Genomic DNA, 17,968 nt, shown 5'->3' with positions numbered 1-17,968 from the left:
CTTACATAAAGCCCATGGAAATATAATATTCTTATCAACTATTTCATAGAATTTCCTATGAAACACTGCTTTTTAATATCTAAAAAAAAAACTTGGAACTCGTGAATATCCATATATTCTTTAAAATTAGTCACCAGGGAACACTGAGCCTTACATTGAGGGGACGTGTCCAGGATGGGCATAATAAATCTTTTCTAACATCTTTGTTTTTAACATCTATTTTTGCTATCATTGGAAATGTCTTTTACTTTCATCCATTTACATATTAACTCATATTTGCTTTTTTGGCAACATTATTCTTTCAGTCTCCACCAACTCCAACAGAAGACATTGCCATTTAAGCATCTTAATGCTGCGCCTTGTGAATCTATCCCCGTAGATTCACTAAATAGGGTGAAGTATTGTTGTTAACACTTGCCGCCTTTAGCCAGATTAATGAGTAAGAGAAGTGGAGGAGAGAGGCTATACAATTAATGAGAGGTTGCAGCACAAAATAAAAGTCACCACAGAAACCACCAGCAGTAAAAATAAGGACTAAAAGTGATGATTGGAGGTAAGGAGAGCTGACAAGCGCAGCATCATCTGTAACCCTCCTGGGAACTGTAACCTTCTTGTTCAGCTGCATAATGCTGCTACGCAACAATTAGCTCGGCGTTATGTCAACAAGACTCACAAGAAACAATTAGAGATGTTTATTGTTCCGTTGTCTTGCGCAATGCCTGGACATGTCCAGCAGGACGTACAGCAGGTAAGTGTTTTATTAATATACCAAAGCAGTTTTGTCGCTGCACAATGTTTTACTTCCATGATCAGCTTCTGCTTGTGTCCGTTTGAAAAGCCAGGCTCTCCCTGCCCTGAAACCACGGTGATTAAAGTTTCGGTCGCTAATTATCCAGACCCGAGTCCTGGGAGAGCTGATTAAATGGAGAACAGGCAGGAGAAGCAGTAACACACCAGAGACACTGAAATGGAGGAAAGGGGAAGTTTACATGCTGGGAAATGAAGCGATGTTAGCATGAGATGAAAGGAACATTTCAAAAGTGAAGTTTAGATTCATCTGTCTGTACTACAGGAATCTGATGATGTCAATGAAAAACCCACTGCTTGTGTGAATCTGATACTTTCTTGAGATAACTTTACTCAAGGGAAGGTGACCAAGCAGCATAATGATTTGCTTTTTTTATTTCTTTTTTTGTAGGGTAAGCCTGGCAAAATGATGACAGAAACATCAATCTATTAAAGATAAAAGCAAAGAAAAACATATTTTTGCAAGCAATCCTTTAAGGAAAACGATAGATCTGTAGCTTTTGCACTTGAAACTTTTTTTTTGTGGCTACTTTATCAAAGTTGCCATTTCCAAATTCCTTCTCTTACTTTGAGGTTTGCCTTACAAATACATTCAAAATTATGTCAATAGATCTTTATAAGGGGATAAGGATCTAAACATAAATAATCTTTTCCCATGAGTCAATAAAAGAAAATTGTACCGGAGCAACAAAGAGATATTTTGCATGAAGTCTTCATAGCTCACTTCAATTTTTTTTTAAATGTTCAAGGCATACTTTCCTTGAAAAAAGACATTAAATTAATAAAAAAAAAAATTACATGTGTTTTTTTTATCTCACTGTTTGAGGCCAACTTTTGACAGGTTTGAGAGATACCTGTGCTATCAGGTACTGCTAGCACAGGTACTGTACTGAGGGATATCAATGCTAGTAGCACTAGCATTGGTTAATAATTAAATAGCACCTGATGTGGAAATAAAGGGAATCTTATTTATGTCATGTGAGTCACACTTTGCCATCCCAGGTTTTTTGGGATGTTATGAAAAGAAAAGTCACCGTCCAGGAAAAAAACAAAAACACAGCACTTTTAATTTCACGGAGCTGAATAGCTTTAACTGAAAAGGTAACGCTAACCATGCTAATTTTATATAAAACCCCAAAGCTTGAACAATGGTGCAAGTTTTGCCAGTTTTGTAGCTTCATCCTAAGTCAGTAACACCAATAAGGCGTAAAACATTGTATTTACATAGATGTCATTTCCATACAGACTTTTTCACACAGGCTAATCTGGCAATGCTAATTATTGCATTTACTTCTGTACTGGTATCAGAACAAGCACACAGCTCTTTCATAATTTAAGGCTCTTTCCAACATTATGCGGAAGCAAAATTGAATTTTCCAATTCCATCGCAAAGTATGAAATTTTTATAATTTCTTTGCCTAAGTGCAACATGTTTTTTAAATATTTAAGCTCCTGATGCACTTGTAATGTAATGCACTTGTAATGTTGTCTTTTGCCCAGTGAGAACAATCAAGCAGGCAATCAACATCTGATGGTTTCCTATAAGCTAAACGTGTCAGGCTAACATTAGGAAATCCAACAGAAAATGCTGGGAAGAGCATTCTCCATCACTCCACTGTGACGGATGAGGAAACCCTCTGAACTGCAATAACAACATTTAAGGTCATAGATTTTAGGATTAACACAAGTTCTTACTAACATGCAAATGACACGGGCTTTAAATTCTGAGTTTCTCTCTTTAAAGATTTGTGTGAAAACCATAAACTGAGCCTAAAACCCACAAAGGTGACTGTTGTTGCGCCACAGGAATGTAGAAGATTAGCAGAAACAGCCTGGGAGTATTTATTTCAAATATTGGTTGTCAGCATTAAAGCTGTCAGCCTCATCACTCTTACCAGGCAGTTTAACACATTTCCGTCAGCTCTCTTCTCTACAATGTATCATAAAAGTGTCAGAGAGGATAGTGATGACTGTTGCTGTGTGCAGGGAATGAGGAAAGAAAACCGGCACTCGGTAGAGCACTCTGAGCCCTGGGTTATGAGTTAGGGCTTGGCAGTTTCAAAACAGAGACTAATATTTAACAGAAGGCCATGCAGTTTCTTTTTGTCACTCTGAAGCAAGTTTTTAAAAGTCAGTTTGGATAAACACAGCTCTGTGTCGCGACCATCATGCATCCCTGCTTTCCAAATACATTCAATACATGTACATTTGTTGAGTGTGAGATTGTCCTGCCTCAGATTCTCCTGATCAACAACTACCCGTTACAGTTCATGGTGGATTTTGTGACGACTGCCTGAGGTAGATCTGGTGTTTATCATTGGTGGGTTGGCTTTAATCCACAAATTTCCTGTCAGTTGACACCGAGGAGAAACAGACACATGAAGATCGCGAAACAAAAGTTTGATCCGTAAGGGGTTTGTTTTGTTTGTACAAGTCCAAAATCCGATATCTGAGACTTAAACATTCACAAACACTTCTTGTTGTATAGAACAGTGTCAATGAATTAAGCTAGTGATATTAGCTAATTCTGCAAAGACATAAATCATCCAATTTGTGTGGTTAAACAACCTTACTGCACCTTGATCCTCCACCAAAATTAAAATAAAAGCAATCACTCACTAGACGAAACGTGCAAAGAGATGAAACCGTGTCCTTGAGGTGGCTCGTTGGTTGTGGAAAACCAAACTGGTTATTTTATAGAAGGGGTGAATATCTGGCTTCAGCACTAGCCCTGAGCACTTTGGTGGAAAATCTCTAAATTTCACATGCTGTCGGGACGGACAATGTTTCCACACTAGCGCATTCACCAACAGCGTTCCAGTTTACTTCAGTGTTTCTCAAAAACTGATGTAGAGCAACTGAAGCAACAAGCCTCCCATTAGGCTAAAGTGTATTTATACAGCAGATACGATAAATTAACTCTCTGGCTCCAATCCATCCCTGCCAACAATCTCTTAATTAGAGGCCACTGAGTCTTACGGGTAATATTTCTTAATTTGTCTTCGAGACGTCTTGCTTGAGAGAAATTCAAAGGGTAAACTCAAACAAAGGCTAATTTGTGTCCATATATGGTGCTAATGGACGTCTTTAAAATGGATAAAACAGACAGATTTGGGAACAGCAAGCTCAATCACAGAAAGAGAAATCAGGGAAAGTGCCAAGACCAATTGAAAAGCGGTGGAATGTGAGTGCAATGTGGGTCACTGATGCTCCCTGTTGTACCGTTAAATCCATATAGGAGCCCACAATAGGCCCTATAGATCGCAGCCTAGCAACCCCTTCATTGTAATCCCAAGGATTTGGGGAGTTCCAGAGAATTTCAATGCTTTTTCCTCCCGATTCAGTATGCAAAGAGCTGACTGTGGGTAACAGAATTGATCCGAGAAACACAGCTGCTGCCCACCATCTGAACTTGGAAACATGGAAAGAAACTCTTGCAGGTCAACATAAACTGTTTAAATGAAGGATTTCAAGGTTTAATTTGCGATGAGTGTGTTCCATTTGCTCTACACCAAACCCACTCAAGCAGCTTCTTCTCAGTAGTTTAACAAAAGGGGAAAAAAAAACTGAGCTTTAATCAGCTGCTTTGCTTTTCCTATTGGCCACACAGGGAGTGCTGAATTACTCCCGTGACTGCAGAGATCCACAAACCTCCAGAGTGAATAGGCACTTCTTATCATTAGGGAACATAAGTGCGTATGGGGGGCAATTACCTTGAATTTTACCACCGATTGCAAGCATAGCCTTGATGACGAGGTACAGAGAGTTTGTTTTTCTGCAAAAAGACTACACAATGTGAAAACCACAGAGCTAGACAGAAACCAAACGTGTTTCTGTTACGGACTGCCTTCATCCTTGAGAAGAATCAAGAGTCCTCGTTGTTATTATGTAACCATAATGAAATTTTGGTGAGATGCTGGCTCAGAATTCACATGTAATACACAGACACAAACAAAAGACATCCATGGAAAATATGCATCATCCTCCAGTGTGATCCACCAGAGTTCTCCAGAGGCAGGTGGGTTGTCACCTGGAAACATGTCTGGTTAATGGGAGCTTTTCCATGACAGCGAGCTCACACAGACAAATGAAGTAACAGTGGAAGAAATAAGCTTGTCTTTTCAACAGTTTTTACAATGGACGCACAAATATAAAAATGTGGGCCAAAATTTGATTTCCAATATCAATATCGCTGTTTTGACAGTAAGCAATATTTAAATCTATAGTGTGTGTGTGTGTGTGTGTGTGTGTGTGTGTATATATATATATATATATATATATATATATATATATATATATATATATATATATATATATATAGCCCTGCGACAGACTGGCGACCTGTCCAGGGTGTACCCCGCCTCTCGCCCGGTGAACGCTGGAGATAGGCACCAGCAACCCCCGCGACCCCATGAGGGATAAAGCGGTTTGGAAAATGGATGGATGGATATATATATATATATATATATATATATATATATATATATATATATATATTTATATTTATATATATAGTAATTCTGGAAGAGCTGCAGAGATCTACAGCTCATGTGGAAGAATCTGTTGATGTAAAGGGATGATGGTTGTGTTTGCAGTTGGGCAGTAGGGAATAGGGGTGTCTATTTTTTTTAAAAACAATTTGTTTATTTTAGCAACAAACCATAGTATAATAAACTGCACCAGTTCAACCACTCCCCAACATCCCCTACTCCAAACACACCCCTCAACCCTTCACATTGACATGCCAGCTATTAGTCGTGCACTACACAGATCTGGCATTTATAGAACAGTTCCAATGAGATATTCACTGTTTAAAGGAAATCATAAGAAATCCTTTTTGCAGCTTGCCACAAATAATGAACATCACCTTGAACTCACCTCCCCCACTGCAAAATGTAGTGGTGGCAGCATTATGATATGGAGATACTTTTCATATGAAGGTGCAAAGAAATGGCTTAATGTGGAAAAGAGGATAGATGGAGCTAAATACAGAGTCTTTCTGAAAGCTAACCTGTTAGAGGCTGCAAATAAACGTGAGTATGGGGTGGAGGTTGGACTTCCATCAGGACTACAAACATATAGCCAGAGCTACAATAGCCAGGTTTAGATCAGGGGTCCGCAACCTTCACAATTCAGATTTCTGAAATGTAAAGCTAAATAAAATTTGTCAAGAGCTGCAATTATTACATGGTCTTTTGTTAAAAAAAAATCAAATTTTTGATAAACATTTACTTTGGTAAAATTGCTGTCACTTTTAAAGAACCACAATTTTACTTCTATTTTTAAGTTGTAAAATAAATAGAAATTTAAAACGCTTGCACAAAGAAAACTGATATATTTTCAATGGGATATTGAAACTTGTTTAAAATTATGTGAAAAATGCATATATTTTCCAACTTAATGACAATAAAAATGTAACTAAAAAATATTACTGGTCCCTTTTATTTCTTTTGTGGAAATCCTTAAGAACTAAAACCAGCCTTTTTTTTTAATAACATCTGTATTTAAAAACGGTTGGTTCTTTATTATTTTTATCAAAGTTATTAAGAGCCATTGGAGAAGGTCCAAGGAGCCACTTGTGGCTTTAGAGCCACAGGTTACAGACCCCTAGTTTAAAGCATCACATGTCAATGTGTTAAAGTAGCCTAGTCAAAGTCAAAGTCCAGGTCCAAATCCAGTTGAGAAAGCATTACACAACTTGAACATTTTTGTTTAAGCCTTGTCACTATACTGCAAAGTAAAATGGGTAAAAAATTCTGTCTCTAAGTGTGTGCAAAGCTAATACCGACAGCCGAAAGACCTACAGCTGTAAATGTAGTTCTACAAAATCATGGAATACATACAAGACTGTGTGCTTATTAACTGAATAAAAGCTATATTACTACATTGAATTTAGTGGTTGTTTTGTGATAAAACGTGAAAAACAAACAAAACACATGTTTAGCTGTGCGGGGGTCATAATTAGTGTCGCGATTACTGCATTAGTTCTGGACATAACAGCTTTGTCCATAAACGACATCCATTTCTTATACAAGAAAACTTTAAAGTAGAGATGCATAAATAATAAACTAGATGCAGCAAAAATAATTGTCCTCTAAACTCTGAGAAGGCAAAAAAAAAGGTATGTGGTCAATTGAACTGATCCATCCATTTTTTAACACATCTATCTCAATTGGGGTCACGAGGAGTGCTGGTGCATATCTCCAGCTATCAATGGGCGACAGGCGTGGTACACCCTGGACAGGTCGCCAGTCTATTGCAGGGCAACACAGAGACAAACAACCATTCTCGCACACACTCACACCTAAGGAGAATTTAGAGAGGTCAATTAACCTAACAATCATGTTTTTTTTTCCCCAGAGTACCTGGAGAGAACATGCAAACTACATGCAGAAAGACCCAGGGCAAGGGTATGACTTGAACCCAGGACCTTCTAGCTGCATGGCAACAGCACTAACCACTGTTCCACTGTGCGGTCCAATTGAACTGCTCACCATGTGTGAAATTGAAGCACTTATAAACAAACACCTGTAAGAACAAAGTTGAATTCTGGCTCCTCTGGCAGATAAAGCAGACTTGTCAAGGTAATCAGCTGCTGCAGGCCCAGGCAGGCACTCCACGGGCACAGACGCCCTTGGAGTGAGAATGGACCCATGCTTGAATGAATTGCTGACAGGCACAGCAAACGGACAGCCAGTCCCAGAGCACCTACGGCAGCTACTTTGGGGTAGTCACGTGTGGCATGGAGGAGGTACTAAAGAACAACCTGAGGATGCCCAAAACTTCCTCTCAATAACAGACAGGAGAGAGGTCCACAAGAGGTTTTGAAGTTATTTACATTGTTTATCAGGTTCGGATAAAAAACTACAATCAGGGTAGTGATTGGATATATTTCAACATTTGTTTTTTTTTTTGTTTTTTTAGGAAATCAATTAGACAATATCTAATGCCTTGAGAGATTGTGAAGTCTAATAACCATAAACATATATTTCATATAAACCAAAGTCCCCTTATTCTTGGTTTTTATTCCACAATCTGGCAGTGCCAGAGTTTCTTGGAGACTAATGTCAAGCTTGAAATTACCAGCTTTTTGGTCCATCTGCCTTGTTTTTTTCAAAAACCAATAACCAGGGAAAAACCTGCCAACATTTTGAGCAAACTCTGCACACTGTGTGAATGTCTGCTACCAATCCTCCCCAGTGCACAGAAAGAGACACCCTGTGTGTAAATTCAACTCCTGTAAAGGTCAGAATACTACAACACTTTATATTCAGGTGAAATGTGCTGGAAAAATAGCAGGGGGTGTCCAAGTTTACCGTTGTTTTGAGTAAATACCAAGGAGAGTAATAAAAAGAACTGCATGTGCCATAATGAAACTCTCAATTGTTCTCAGAATAAGTGTTAATGCAAAATAAAAAAAGAAAGAAAACTGAAGTTGCAATTAAACTAAATTAATAACAAATCATAAATAAATACTTGATAGCAAAAGTGGAGCCCAAGTGTGCACAGACTTGGTGAATCAAGCTGATTCTGATTCTAAATAAAGCCTTTAGAGATAAAAGTGTAAAAACAATGCACTGGTTAATTCCAGAAACAAACAGCGTCCTACCAAATGGGACGGGTACGAAGCCAAATGAGATGAGAAACAAAGCACTCCGCAGCCATTGTTGTGTTCTTTCAAAGTAACAATCAGATTAATAGGATTACTGGGACAAACATTGTCAGATCAGAGTCCCTAAAAATCCCCGCCTTACCCCTTAGTATGGGGAGGACAACCATCACCAATACACATAGTGTACTGTCCAGTCAATGGTTTAGACAGGCATTTGCTCAATAATATCACCCTTTCTGAAATAAAAGAATAAAATACTTGTCTTTACATAGTGCAGTCTTGTAACTTCATGACAAAATTTAAATCAGCAACAACTTGAAATCAATCATTGTTTTTTTGGCATTTCAGAGCCAGACCGTTAAGGAACTAATCCGCAGATTAGGCACTAATAAATACGATCATGAGCACTGCCACAATATATTGTTCTACCAGATGACATAAAAAAGCTACTGGGAAATAAAGAGTCCCGTCAAGGATTAGGATCTTAATTCCAGTACTTAGATAAGAGATTAATGACCACCAAGGACTGACAACAAATGGCCTGCATGCACAAACCTGAACATATCAGCAAACATATCTGCATCTTACCACGACAGCGGCTAACAAGACAAGAAATCGGACACGACAAGACCCCAGGGAGGCTGCATGGGGTGTGAAGAATGGTTAATAGGGATGACTGGGAAAACAGACAAAATCCAAAACACATTCATAAGGTTGGCACAACGCCAGGTTTGAGGTCAACGCCTCAGCTTATGTTAACCCCGTTTTAGGGGGTCAAACACTGGGTGTGAATTGGGGCACCATCTGTGCTTCACCTCCAATTTGTTGCAAAAAGCCTGTTAAAAGAGGCTTTGAGAGGTGTGTTAAGGCTTGGAGTTCAACCACGAGTAGCTTGAAACTTAGACTCAGAAACACTCTCCATGCATTTTGGCAACATTATGTTGAGCAGAATGTGTCATCAAAATCAGCATTTTTAAAGTCTGCAGTTTAAAAATATACACATTTGAAATATTTGCAGGGCTAGACTGTAGACTGCCCTTTCCAGCTCAGGGGCCAGCCTTTGCCTCAACTGTAGGAGTTTGAGTGTCTTAGTATCTTTTTTCACAACAGGATCGTTGGATGGAGCAGAAGATGTATTGATGGATTGAGGCTTCGTTCAAGTTAGGTTCTTCTGTAATATATCTGGACTCTGCCTTGAAGGTCAGTAGGGGGTGCTAGTTTCAGAGCTGCTGCTTCTCTAGATCACAAGGGGTCAGTTGAAGGTGTTTGGGTATCCAATCATCATGCCTCCTGAATGATTATCTTTGAAGGTCTTCCAGGCACATCCATCTGGCAGACTCAGAAAATGGTGGAGAGAATATCTATTCCAATTGGTCTATGAATGCCTTTGGATCCCCCAGAGGGAGCTGGAAAGTGTCATTAGGTAGATGCATGTCTGGGTTTCCTTCAGGGATCTGTACCTCCCCAAGTACATCTTCAAAAAGTTAAATACAATAGATGGAAGACATACACTGTCAGGCCAAAGAAAGTAGCCACCAAAAAAAAAAAAAAAGGTAACATGCTAATATTTTGTTGGACCTTCTTTAGCTTTAACTATGGCATGCATTTGCTGTGGCATTGCTTCAATAGGCTTCTGCAATGTCACAAGAACCGTGTGTGAAAATGATGTCTCATCCTCCCTGAACCACTCTTTCACAATTCGAGCCCAATGAATCCTGGCATTGTCATCTTGGAATATGCCTGTGCCGTTAGAGAAGAAAAATCCATTGATGGAATAACCTGGTCATTCAGTATATTCAGGTAGTCAGCTGACCTCATTCTTTGAGCTCATAGTGTTGCTGAACCTAGACCTGACCAACTGCACCAACCCCAGATCACACCACTGCCTCACAGGCTTGTACAGTCGGCACTAGGCATGATGGGTACATCACTTCACCTGCCTCTCTTCTTACCCTGATGCTCCCATCACTCTGGAACAAGGTACATCTAGACTCATCAGACCATATGACCTTCTTCTATTGCTCCAGAGTCCAATCTTTATGCTCCCTAGCAAATTAAAGACTTTTTCCCCCGTTAGCCTCACTGAATAGTGGTTTTTCTTAAGGCTACACAGCTGTTCAGTCCCAATGTCTTGAGTTCCCTTCACATTGTGCGTGTGGAAATGCTCTTACTTTCACTATTAAACATAGCCAGGAGTTCTACTGTTGTGTTTCTTCAATTTGATTTTACCAAACGTTTAAGTGATCGCCGATCACAATCATTCAGGACACATTTATTCCTCGAAGACTATGGGTCCTGACTATCCTTCCAGTCTTCAATAATGCGTTGGACAGCTCTTAACCCAGTTGTGGTAATTTCTCCTTAGATGTTTTATCTGCTTAATGCCTGCCAGTGATCTGACCCTCCTGAAACAGACTGACATCTTTTCCACAACCACGGGATGTGTCGTTCAGCATGGTTGTTGAAGAAATAAGAAGCAACTCATTGCTCCAGTGGGGGTTAAATAGCTTGTTGCCAGCAGTAATTATCCGATGGGTGACTCATACCTATTTGCTTAGTTAAATCCAGGTAGTGATATACAAGCCTGAAAGGTACATATTCACATTATTTGACACTTCTTGAATGTTGCATACAACGTTTTTCTGAAAGATTATCATGTCCTGCTGGTGTAGTATTTGTTAGTTTTGTCTTTTAAGCTTTGTTTTTGCTGAATTTGTTAGTAAATATAGCCTTTTCTGTGTATATTTACCATTACAACATCATGTGGCCGGGATTACGTCACTGTGCATGCGTACAGTTGGTCAACAAGCCAACGCTGTAATTTTCCTCGATTTTGTGGAAGGAGGCTTATGAGAGGACTCAGTGGAACTTGAAATAGAAGTAGGGCGGGTTGGTCTTCGACCACGCCGAGCTGTCGGTTTTTTGTGAGGCATCTGCTCAGTCAGGACTTATTTAGTATCTGTGTCAATGGCGACCATCTGGCTTTCTAATAGTTCTGTGGTACTGCCGGTAGATGGCACCACGTCTGTTTATGTCAGCACATGGCGCCCACTGCTGGGGTTCTATTTAGGCTCACAAAGGACTATCAAAACACTATCTGGACGGACGCTTGGAGTATATGGCCTTATTTTATCATAATCAACTGATTCGGTCCTTTTGGTATAGGCATATAACATGGCTAAATACCTTTAAATGTGCAACATATGTGTTTGTTTTGAAGAAAGACATACATTTACTCAAATTGAGCAATGTGCTCTCACTTTCAGAATAGGTGCAAGACATCAAGTTGTAAAAGCGTACATCTGGGTACCTCTCTTTGGAGTTTTTTTATGGGCACAGTGATAGGACCCTGCAGCAGTCCCAGAACTTGCTCGAGAATATATATATATATATATATATATATATATATATTCCTTCCGAGCTGGAAAAAAGATGAAATTGAGATTGAGATTGAATCAGTCCTCTATTCGGATACTTAAGAGTTAAGAGGCTTATTTTGTGTTTTCATTTGATATTCTAAGGTTTTCTGATTTCCCATTCACAAAACACTGCAGAAGATTATAGGCATTCAAATGGATCAAGAGAGATGAATGACATTGGTGCGGAATCAATTGACCTGTTGGAGATGTTCAGGGCTCATGATGCAGAGTGATAACCAGGAAAATCACTCTAATAATTGGCTATTATTACCACGAGGCAAGAAAAGGTTAGTCATCCACATTGAGATCAGCTAAATGTCAAGGTAAGCTTAAAAATATGCTCCCACTGGCAAAGCTGTTTACCAGCTTCAGTGTTTCCATTTTATACCACCTCATGGTGGCATACGACCTTTATATACGTATCAAATTTAGGCGTTTCAATTATCTCAAGGCTGTCGACAATGTGGTGAGACAACAAACAAGAAGCTAGGAATAAAACAGCAGCAGAGACAGGAGCTGATGCAGATGGGCTGAGTTGTAGAGGAAGGAACGACGTCCCTGGTGCACAGTTTCCATACTGGTGAGCATTTCTTTTAGCATGAACCCAGATTGAAAAACACCCACTCTTCCACCTAAGAGACCAGGCGTTTAGCAAGCTCCAACCTCCTCCAAGGTAAGGTGTTGGTTTGTAAGTTGCTGCAACAGGTCTGATAATACTTTGGTCTCTTTGCATGCTCTATCGAGCTGGTCCAAAGAAGGGCCGTTGGCTTGGTTCACTTTCTAGTTGGATCGTTCTGTCAAGTTTGGGGTTGTTGTTGGTGGACCAGAATACAGATAAGTACTTGGGAGTCACATGATGAAGTGAGATTAGATTTTTTTAAATGAAAAAAAGAAAATAGCAAACTTACAGTCAGGGCAGGCCAAGACAAGGATTAGAAATGGAACAAGAAGTGACCAGAACAGAGGTAGCATAACAGACGGTCCAATGACAAGTGAGAGGAAACTGGGAGGTTAAATAGGCGAGAAAACAGAAGGAACAGAGTAATCAGCACAGACGATAGTTATGAGAGTGAGCTGAAGGACGGGGAGAGCAATGAGGTGGAAGAAGACAGGAAGATAACACAAAACAGCCCACAAAGAATAAACAGAATATGACACAATAAACTCACGGGCAGACAGGGAAATAAAGATCTAACAGAAACAGGATTAGACTAACAGAATCCCAATGAGCAGAAAACTGGTAGCAGGAAGAGGAAGGAAGGAACCGAAATCTACAGACCAATAACAATAGTAAGATGTTAAAAATTGACAAACTGCACAATCCCCAGGAGTCTAACAATCAACACCCTGGGGATTGTGACAGAATCCTTCGATGTTTAGCTAGCCAAAAATCACCGGTTTAATGATTCCACAGATTATGAGTAACTGTCAAAGTACAACACATTCCTGCACTTTTCCTATGAATCTAACTTGGAGAGCGATGGGAAGCAAGGACAAACTCACACTCAACATGAAAAAAAAAAACAATCTCAGGAAAAGACTAAACTGAGATTCAGTTGGGATAAAAATTATTTAAAGGAACCAGCAAGAAATGTGAAAGCGGAGGTTTCGGGTGAAACAGATTCCACTTTGGAGACATAGAAAGGCCTCCAGTGAGTATCACTTAGGGCTTACAGGGGGTTGTCTCCTCGATCATTATTAATTCAGTTTTTCTGCCCTGATTGGCTGATTTGATGAAGGGAAATACCAATGGCTAAGAAGAAGAGTTTCTCAAACTTTCCCTGCAGAGCGGCTTGGTTCATAAATAGCATAAACGTTTTAAAAAAAATGTAGATGAAATTTTTAGATCCCAGTCTACATTTTCCTCAGAGTGAAAATCCTTCTATATTGAGATAACTGGGTGACCAAACCATGGACATGAGACTTAGGCTAAACTAAGAAACAGACACCACGTCACCCCTGTCACTGGGACGATGGATAAGATTTTGCCTTGTTAATTTCTGTGGGAATGGAATCGTTGACACGGTTTAGAGACCTCAGGATTTACAGTGAGCTATCATTTGTTCTGTGACCGTATAAAAGAAAGAAACCAGTATGTCCTCAATTGACTGCAGTGCACACGTTTTCTAATCCCAGGAAATTCAAAATAATACAGGCAGGTTTAAATACGCACAAAATAACATTAAGGTCTTTTAACAAGTTGCAGAGAAATCACACACCTCGTGCAGCCCTCAGCAAGCTTCATAACTCTGGCTGGATGTGTGAGCATTTTTCTGGCCAGAAATGACTGAGCTCATTTAAATTGTGCCATTTCCTGGCAATGACCTGAAATTCAGGCAAAGTCCATTCATTTACATTTGAGATCAAGGCCAGTGAGCCTGCTTTAGCCAGTCCAAGACCAGTTTTGCTGTTTGCTGTTGCCTCAAGAGGGAGCTGAAGAAACGTGAGGTTCTTCTCCTTGTTCATTATTCCGTTCAGTTTGTGCAATGCATCAATGCCTCTGGTAGCAAAAAAGACCCTGAAAGCGAAGATGATGATGGGTAGTCGATGATAACCATGTTATGTTTGAAACTTATTGGACTCTTTCAACATGCCACCACGTAGCCATAAATCTTTTCTCTTTAAGGCATTTTGCATGTGGCTAGCTTCAAATTTCAGTTGAGATTGTGAGTGTAGATTCTGTAGTGTTTGAGCTAAACCCTCTGAGTTTATGTTGAGGTTAAACTTCATTCACTGTGAATTTTGTGAAGCTATCATTGCAATCATTCACACTTTCCTCACAGCTCTCTGTTTCATCTGTTTTCCTACATGCTCCGTGACCTCTAGGGTACTCGGCACTCTGAACTGTCTCATTTGTGGGCACTGGGTGCAGTGCGACTGTGGGAGTATTACATTGGCATTCCATCTGCAAACCTTTGAATGTTAGAAAAAAAGTAACCTACAAATGTTGCATTCTAGACAGTTATTTGCAATATTAATTTTGCACACACTGATATTGCGAAGACGATATATTTGCAGTGCATAGAGCAGTGCTAATTCAGAATGTTTTCCATTCTTCAGAAGTGACATTTTGTCTCAGATGGTTAAAACTTGGGCATAGTTGGTGTTAAAACAAGACAATGTTCACAGAAACAAGCTAACACATAACTTCTGGGCTGACTGAGTTGGGTCTGTGCCAGGAAATCAAAAGGTTCAAAGGAGCTCTATGGTTTCTGCTAAGAAAATTATCAAATATCCAGGGAGACGTGTGCCAGAAACATTTTGGTAGCTGAGGTATAGCATGATAATGGACATGTATCCAGATACTAGTGGACATTTATGAATTTATTTGACCCTGTGTGGAGAGTTTTAACCCAGAATACTTGAGAGAATATTCACAGTAAACTTGTGCACCCAGTTCTTGCTCTCAATCACTAAAGCTGTTCATTGCGTATGTATTATTTTTAACCAAGTGGAGAATAAAATATGAGACAACTTAATTATTGCTTGTTTAACCTATATAAGCTTCTATAACGCAGGAACTTTCAATTTTTACTCTACATTTTGCCATTCCTATTCCTACATCATACAAGTTATTCTAAATACTATAGTTTTACCATTTGAAGGTATTTTAGAATTCTACAGTCATGCAACATAACATAACAATGTACTGCAGTATATTCAAGGTCTCATTTCCATAGGGGAAAATATTGACTTATATGGCTGACATAACCACATTAAAGGTGTTCGGCACTCCAAGTGTTAAGTGGAGAGCTGTTTCAGCTACAACAGTATTGCCTAGGTAAGTGTTTAATGGAGATTTTGACATCAGGATGGCAACAGGGATTTGAACTTGAAGCTTTTAAAGCACGTCAACTTCTTGCATGTTTAAATTAACACAAACCTGAGAGAGCAGGAGAAAAGCAAAGGGGAGGGGGAGTTGGGGGCAGAGGTTTTACGAAGAGAGAGATGAAGGTAACAAAAAGAGCCACACAGCAGCATGAAGAAGCTGAACAACAGGAAGGGTAGAATGACACCTCTAGGTTTTCTATTTGGATCACTGGAGGAAGATGAGAGAAATGTGATGAATGCATACACAGGCAAACACACACACACATGACTGTACACACAAGGGTCTAAATCACATTTAGAAGTAGGGCAGCCTATGCTGGCAGCTCAAAGGCCTGGAGCACTTTCCTGAATCATTATCCAACAAACGACACCATAACACAATGAGCTTAGCTTATCTGCCTACTCATGCTTACAGAGCGCTCCCAGACCCGAAGGCACTGCTTACAAACCTGACATCTTAAGTGACACATGAAGAGAGCACATGTCTGGTGAAATGATGGATTTAATTTGCGTAAATATCAAGAAAAAAAAAACAATATTAGGCTTTTGTTTCCTGTCTAAACTGAGTGGAAATTAGTAAACAGGAAGTAACGGCACCCACAAAAATTAAAGCCTCCCTTGGGAAAGATGTGCAAAAAAGGCTTTAGAGAAATTCATCTTTTATTTCAGAAGCAAGAGTTGTCACTAAAAATGTATTAAATTTATTTAGCTGGGAAAATAAGTGTTTGCACTTAATGTTCTCAGTGTTTGTTTCGTCATTGTTTTGTCCGCTGTGACGTGTATCGATTCCAGGTCACCCTTGTGAAAGAGGTCTCCATCTCAATGGGTATTTTATCTGGTTAAATAAAGGTTTATTTGGGAAAAATAATAAAAATTGTAAAGAAACGCCTATTGAGTTCATATAAAATAACACTACACTAATTGCATTGTTGTTTTGTCAAGGGTCTTAATTAGTATTCCATCACTTCCTGGTTAATTGGTGTATAAATAAACCAGTAAACAAAATAGTTCATTTAATTTATGTATTCAGAAAAATGAGCTGATTATATTAACGCACTTGTTGTTTGAAAACAACAAAAACAGGTATTCCTGTCTAATAATTAGAAATTTTACTATAGAAGAGTTTAAAAAGGAAAGTTAGCTTTGCTTCAAGTATTATCAAAAGGGTGTAAATCATTTCAAGCTACAAAAAAAGAAAGAAATTCAATTCAATATTGTTTTTAAAACCTAATAAATGCACTTAATCAAGGTCAGATTATTCCAATTTTGTTAAAAGGTTATAGTACCACAGTGAAATATTAATATATTTTAATGTACCACTGGTGCCAGTGAGAATGGAGAGTTATCATTTCTATTCACACTAAATAGCTGCTGTCTATTCTAAGCCTGCAGACTAGTTCGGTAGACATTTTGATGGCTTAAATAGTTGCAAAGGGGAGTTCTGGAGCATACTTAATATTTGTTATGAAATCAAAGTTGCAGGATAAAAGCTGGAGGGGTGAGAGCGCAAGAGTGGAATCCATCAAAAGATCAGCTTAAGGGGAGCCATGCAGTAACCTAGCCTGCAAGCTGAATTCTCGTGGTAGTTGTGCGTTCACAAACACGAGAACCCATCTTGTACCTCTCTGCCGTTTCGGGGGGCAATCATGTTGCAATATTGAGGTTTCTCCTGAATGTCCCGCCTTTACCCAAACGGATTCAACGGGATCAGTCCCAGATTGATAATGTGCAGAATGTAGAGTGCTACACATTATCAATCTGGCTTGCCAGGTTAGTAATGGAGTCGAACAAATCTAATAATTCTGCAAGGTCATTCATGATGGTCATAATTGAGGCTGTAATCTTACACAGCAGAGAAAAACTGCATTGAACACATTTATATGGAAGCAAAAAGGGGAAATAATGTGTAAAAAAGGTAAATCCAAGGAAGTTAAGTTAAGGAATTCTAATTCCTTTCTTAAAGGGAAAACCAGAATGAGGTCCTCATAGCCACAGGAGGCTTTGCACCATCGTGCTGTCATCCTAGTGCTGATTTTAGCCAGTTTTAAGGATTAACATCCACCTCATCTTTGTACTTCCGAATCAAATGTAGATGCTCTCAAGTGATTGATCATTAAGTAGAATTTTGACCTGATTACGCCACAAGAGTTTAAAGGATCACATCAATTATTCCAGTTCCTCCACTGGTTTGTGCAGGAGGTGACAAAAATATTTGTCCCTTCAAAGTAGAAACGTGATCACTGTGGATAAAAAAAAAAGCTGTGTGTTGCATCATATCTGAAATGACCGGTAATGAGAT

The 17,968-nt window shown here is 39.2% G+C and overlaps 1 protein-coding gene across 3 annotated transcripts in view; it reads right to left on the bottom strand.

Moving 5' to 3' along the window:
- Positions 1-17,968, bottom strand: part of si:dkey-34e4.1 (carboxyl-terminal PDZ ligand of neuronal nitric oxide synthase protein) — a 78,566-nt gene that overhangs the window by 39,750 nt on the left and 20,848 nt on the right. Inside the window, exon 1 of one of the 3 annotated variants that reach the window (XM_036140404.1) lies at positions 9,008-9,075. The exons of the other annotated variants lie outside the window; for them this stretch is intronic. The gene's annotated coding sequence lies outside the window, so the exon portion shown is untranslated. Of the gene's footprint in view, positions 1-9,007; positions 9,076-17,968 lie in introns of those variants that run through there. 3 annotated transcript variants of the gene reach the window in all.

The sequence above is a fragment of the Fundulus heteroclitus genome, chromosome 8 (assembly GCF_011125445.2).
Source record: "Fundulus heteroclitus isolate FHET01 chromosome 8, MU-UCD_Fhet_4.1, whole genome shotgun sequence".
Classification (NCBI taxonomy): Eukaryota; Metazoa; Chordata; class Actinopteri; order Cyprinodontiformes; family Fundulidae; genus Fundulus; species Fundulus heteroclitus.
This window is presented reverse-complemented; position numbering and strand designations above follow the sequence as displayed.